Genomic DNA, 6,256 nt, shown 5'->3' on the forward strand with positions numbered 1-6,256 from the left:
ATTCTATAAACAATCAAATCCTCCCTTTTATCCTTTTTGGGGGAATTTCCTTTCTTCTTCCCCCCGAACAACATTTCTTCTTTTACTGGACAATACTGAATCAAGACATTTTTATTATTTGTCATTTTCATTTAAGGCATTAAAGAACAAAAGAGCAGTTCCCTGTTCTTAATTAACATTCAATGGAAGTAGAATATATTATCTACAGCACATATGTTCCTTATATATTTTTTTTCTTTCTACCCTTTGCTGATATCTCCCACTTATAAGACAAAATAGTGTGCATTGTTAGGAAGGGCAGGGAGGTTTCCCACCACTGTGTTAGTTATGAAGCTGGACTTTGGGAATTTTATGACAAATAACATTGGAAATCTTGTGATATATACTGAAAGTAAATACCGGTGCCTCTTTTGACTTCTAATGCTATGCCACTTCCAGGCTTACAAGATGACCCTTTTGTGGTTGGAAATGGGAAAAAGAATAGAGTATGAATAATTGGGAGAGGGCGTTCCTCATTGTGAGCCCGGGTTGCATAGTGGTTATCCTGGGCACGTAGTGCTAACACGTGGCTGTCATGTGCTGCCGTGTGCAAGGTCGTTCTGCAGGAAGGAGACTGGGCGTTCTAATCCTGTGAAGTTACAGCCTCGGAGTCTCACCCAGGCAGTTCTGCCCTGCTATGAGTCAGCATTGCCTAGATGGCATGAGTTTGTTTGGTCTTGGCTTCCTCAGTGTGGGTGCGCGCGTGATGTTTATGTTTGTCCTCCAGTAGAATTGCTTTGCTCAACAGGTAGGTGCCCGTGCGCTAGGTTAATAATGAAAGCAGAGTGACGCATCCATTTCCATGGCCATTTGTTGACTTGACCTTGCTTGTTTTTACCTTCCACTAGCACTGGATTTCAGGAAAATAGGTTCTCGTCACAACCATTTTGAAGTTGGTTTTGCATGTCCAACTCTGGACTGTAGACTCAAAAAACAGTAATTAAAAAAGTCACCCTAACGAGATATGTACTACGTGTAAGACAAAGCTTATGCTGTACTGGTAATAGTGGAGTGCTGCCACTGTTTTATAAAAGGCACTGGGCTCTGATTTCCTTTCATACTGACTACATAAGTCTAAGGTTTTGTTTGCAATGCCATCTTTAGGAAGCGTCACACTGATATAACGAGTAACGTAGAGGTACTGTGGAGGTTATTGTGTTACAGATGGTGTAAAATACAAAGAAAATCTCATCTATTTGCATGATTAAATATTATTGCCTTGTAATAGAATATGCATTAACTATCATTTGCTTGGTGCCTGCTGTTGTCCAGGCCTAAGGTTTGGTTGGCCTGTTTGCTCTTCTCAGTTTTCCTCTTCCCAATCTTATGAAATAGGCATATTTCCCTCATTTTACAAATAAAGAAACTGCTGCTCAGGTAGACAAAAGAAGGGACCTTATTTCCCCAATCCTCAAGTGTAAGTGCTGCAGGCTAACACGAATTGTGCTGTGTCGGGGGTGAGAGTTGACCTTGGCAACCTCACCTTCAAGAGTCTTCTGTAAGGACTGCTCTGCCACTCTTCCTTACCGTCCTTTCCTTAAGTCAAGATTTCAACAAAGGAAAACCTTGCACCCTGAACTTTTAAAAATGGATTATGCTCCGTGCTACTCCCTTTGCATGAAACAAAGGCTGCTACTATCTCAGATAATTTTGCGAAACATAAACTCGTCAGTTGAGAAATAATCCCTTTCAATATCTTTATGCAATTGTCACTTAATACAGAAATTATAGAATATATCACTTTGCATGCACAATAGTTCAGTGAGAGCTTCTTTTGAGGGCATTTCTAAACTCGTTCCTGGTTTCTGTATCTTTGGTTGCCATCCAGTGGCAGCCGGCACATACTTCAGCTGTATCACAGTGAGAGGAGAAAATCATACTGATCGTTGAAATCCTTGATCTTCATCAGTCAGTACCCCAAGTCCTCTTACTGACTAATAACCTACAATATGAAAACATTTGCCTCCAAGCAGAGCCATGCATGCACTTAAGTATGGATGTGTCGGAATAGGATAGAAGAGATGGGGATAGAAACATATCCGACTTCTTCCTTGTGGCAATAAGTCTTGGGAGACATGTGATGAGTTTATTTGTAGCCAAATGTGATTTTTAAAAGTTTCATTTGTTCTCCATAGTCTATGTATGTGGTTGAGTTTCTATGTATCCGTGGGCAACATTATGACATCATGCTAATGAATGTCTCATCCTGATGATGTGTCTTTATAGTTTTTAATTTTGTTTTTGTTTCATTTAAGACTTAATAAATCTGTGTCTGTAAACTATATCTTAATATGCTTTTTTCTGCCCCACAACAATTTATGTGTTGCTTCTCATTTTCTTAAGAATGGTTTTGGAGATGAAGTGTTTTCTATTTTGATGAAATCCAATTTGACAAAAGAACTTGATATTGTGCCTGTATGGTTCATGATTTTGCGTTCTAATTAAGAATTGTTGTTAAACCCAAAGACACAACGATTTATTCCATGTCTTCTATAAGTTGCGTGCTTTAACTCTTAGTCAAAGATACATTTAAATTTTGTATGTTTTATGTATTTTTATTATAAGAAACCTAACTTTATTTCTACATAATGAAAGAACAGTGAGGTTGTCTGCCGACTTAAAGATTTATGGCATCAGAAACTAAAGGGGCAGTTCTTCTATGATGTCCCATAGAGTGGCTAGGAGCTGGAATCGATTTGGTGGCAATGAGTTTTTTAGATCTATATTGATGTATTTATCTCAAAAGACCTGTTATTTTGACATTTTTACTCACACAAATTAGTGACATTAATTACATTCATCATGGTTTTTAATCATTACATGTACACCTTTCCAAATTTTTCCATTGGTTCTAACAGAATCTCAGTATTCCTTCAAGAAAAAAAGCAAGCCAAACAAACAAAAAAATACTTCACATTCAAAGGGCAATCAGTCTCTAGAGCAGGTTTTCAATCTTCATAATGCCGCAACCCTTTAATACAGTTCATGTTGTGGTGACCCCAATCATAAAATTATTTTTGTTGCTTCTTCATCACTATAATTTTGATACTGTTATGAATTGGTCACCCTCTGTGAAAGGGTTATTAGACCCCCAAAGGGGTCGTGACCCACAGGTTGAGAACCGCTGCTCTAGAGGGTGCCAAAACTCATGTTTCCAGGTGGTATAAATGTCAGAGTACAGAATTCTTCCAGGAAAGATTAAAGAGATGGAAATACTACCTTCAGAAGTGTATGAACCTATGTGGAATATATGTCAAGAAACAATGACTTCACATTCTGATATTGTTTTGTTTTAAAAAGAGTTCTATTATTTTTTCCAAGAAGTACACCAAATAATTTATTTATATTACTTTAAACATTTAATTATATGCTTCCAAAAGGCAGGTGTTAAAACCAAAGGCTGTTATTTCAGTTCTTCTCAGACTTCTGAAATTTTAAATATCCCAAGCAACTCCTCTAATGACCGAGGGCATCCTTAAATGATTTGTCCCAATGTTTAGCATCCGTGTTCCTCCTGCAGTCAGGGATGCCACATTCATTTTCATCAGGGTCCCCACCTCGGGCAGTTAATTTGTAAAGACCTGAGCACCCAATGCGGTATTTTCTACCTTGACTGATTTTACACAGGTGTGGGCCCCTTTTGTTTATGAAAGCATTCCTTCCTTATAATAAAAGCTCCCCAGCAGGTGGTCAACTTAAAGTACATGAAATAAGTTCTCCATTTTCTGGATATGAAAACAGTCGTAAGACCGGAGTCAACTCTCCGGAAATCACCTGCAGAATGTGACTGATTTGACAAAGTTGCTGCTCCAATGTTCTGGGCCCAAGAGCCCAGCTCCCCAACCAGGCTTATGGTGACCAACAGGAAAGCCAAATGTCCTCAAGGTCAGACTCTCTCTCCACATCTGGAGGATCCCACGCAGAGAATACTCAAAACACAGAAGGCAAGAAAGAAGGTCTATATTATTTGGCTGAATACTTTTTTAAAACCTACTTTCATTTCACATGTTAAATCTCGACTTCATAACAAAGTAGAGCTTATCTCAGGAATGTGAAACAAGTGTGGTATTCATAAAACAATCGCTGCTTGTTCATTGATCTGTTTTTTAATGTTAAAAGATGTTTTAAAGCTCGGGGATCATCTTGGTAAATATAGAAAAATATTTGACAAACTCCAATATTTATCTGTAATAAATATTGTAATAAAAACTCTAAGCCAATTAGAATCTGAGAAAAAAGCACAAATAAATCTGCAAAGGCAAAGTCATAGACATAGGGTTTGATGGGGTAGAATTCAAACCACGTTCTCCCGAAGGAGCTCTTTTAATGAGAGATCAATCAGGGACACTGCCCAGTGATAGAAATGAAGTCCTTGTTACAACTTAGCTGACTTTTATTTTTTAGTCCCAATGCAGTTTTCATTTTCTTAAAGTGCACAGAAAATACTCATGCTCATGTGAATTTCTTAAGGAAGTGGAAAGGTTACAAGTCAGGATCTGAAATGTCCACAGTTAGTTCTCAGCCATGCCAACAGACATGACCCGCCTCTGATCCTCTGTGTGCCTCAGCCTTACAGCCTTACAGTGTTAGGACTGATAAATGCTGAAGAGCCACCCAATCTGCTTACCAGCCTTCTGCCCGAAGACGCTTAGCCTTACTCACTCCATGGCTCTGAAGGCCGCCCGCTCTATGTTGTGTTTTTGGTACTCTCGCTCCTGCTCCTCTCTCTGTGCAGGGCTCTCAGATGTAATCTGCTGCTGGCTGTTCTTGATGGTTGTGAGGTTCTTTCTTCCTGCTTCTGAGAGGCCTTCTATTATACCCGGGGATTCCAAAGTCATTGCTCTGGACACCTTATTTGCATATTCCCACCCAGTCGCTTGGTAGGAGGTAGAAAGACTACAGAGAGGATCCAAAGCAAGTAATTACACCACACCAACCATTTAAATTAAGTCAGAACTTGACCACGGAGGTAACACTTTATTGTAAAACAATAGATTTTGAGAAGTAGAAGGGAAAACTTTGTTATATGGAGAGTAGTAACTTTCCGACAATGATTATAATATAATGCATGTTTAAACATTACCTTTAAGTAAATTTACGCATAATTTATTCATAAAATAGTTATAATAAATGTTAGTGTGTTTGGTCATCAAAATACCATTGTGCATTTATGCAAAATAGTCTAATTGCATAAAAAATAACGGTGGTCTGTGCTTGATATGTTTTATCTTGCATAGCTTTTATAATGTGTCAAGGTGAAGTAGAGAATGGGGACAGTTTTCCAAATAATTCAAACTAAAATATGTAGTCATTTAATAAAAGTATTTCCATTTTGAGTTATTTGGAAAGTCATAAAAATTTACTATTTTCTAAGCAGTTTTTAAAATATAAGTTGGTGATGTTTCTGTGGAATATTTGTTTATATGCAATACACTCACACTCAGAAATTAAGTACAAAAAATATACTTATGTTTCTAGTATGTATGTTTCAGTAACTCTTCTAATTGCTGAAAATACTGCATTGAGCAAAACAAAGTAATGTTTTTCCCACAAGAACTGCATTTACATTAAAACTATGATATCATGTTAAAGATAATTTTTATGGTAAAAAATAAGGACTTATAAAATGTAATGTGGGTTGCTACAGTGTTATATAGAGATTTTTCTTAAAATTATATTTTCAAATAAAATAGGAGAACCTAGTTTTTCTCTTACATGCTCAGAAAATTTAGCTTTTCCATATACAACTAATATTGTATAGTTTCCTTACACAATTCATCTTGCATCCCTTATGCAGTTAACATTTCTTGTTAAATTAATATTCCTAGTACAATTAATACAAGGAATAATCTAATACATAAGAACAAAGTAAAATGTATAATTGCTTTCTAAATATTTAATATACATTTCAGATAGAGTAGCTAGTTGCTATGTAGTAGCAAACTAATGTTTTAGTTAGAGATAAACTAAACAGTTAAAATTGGGATAAATATAAATATATATATATATATATATATATATATATATATTTATCCCAATTTATATATATATATATATATTAAGGGACTTCTAGAAAAATGTCCAACAGAATTCTCAAATCATATGGTGATCATTAATATCACATGCAAGTAAATATTTTGGAGGATCATCCAAGAACAGTTGCAGGGATTGGCAGGGAACTGCAGCACAAGTTCGGACTAGATTCCGAAGAGGAGGT

At 36.6% G+C, this 6,256-nt stretch overlaps 1 protein-coding gene across 1 annotated transcript in view; it reads left to right on the top strand.

Moving 5' to 3' along the window:
• GPC5 (glypican 5) overlaps positions 1-6,256 on the top strand; it is a 558,236-nt gene that overhangs the window by 416,283 nt on the left and 135,697 nt on the right. The window lies entirely within an intron of this gene.

Source organism: Tenrec ecaudatus, chromosome 11, assembly GCF_050624435.1.
Source record: "Tenrec ecaudatus isolate mTenEca1 chromosome 11, mTenEca1.hap1, whole genome shotgun sequence".
Lineage (NCBI taxonomy): Eukaryota > Metazoa > Chordata > Mammalia > Afrosoricida > Tenrecidae > Tenrec > Tenrec ecaudatus.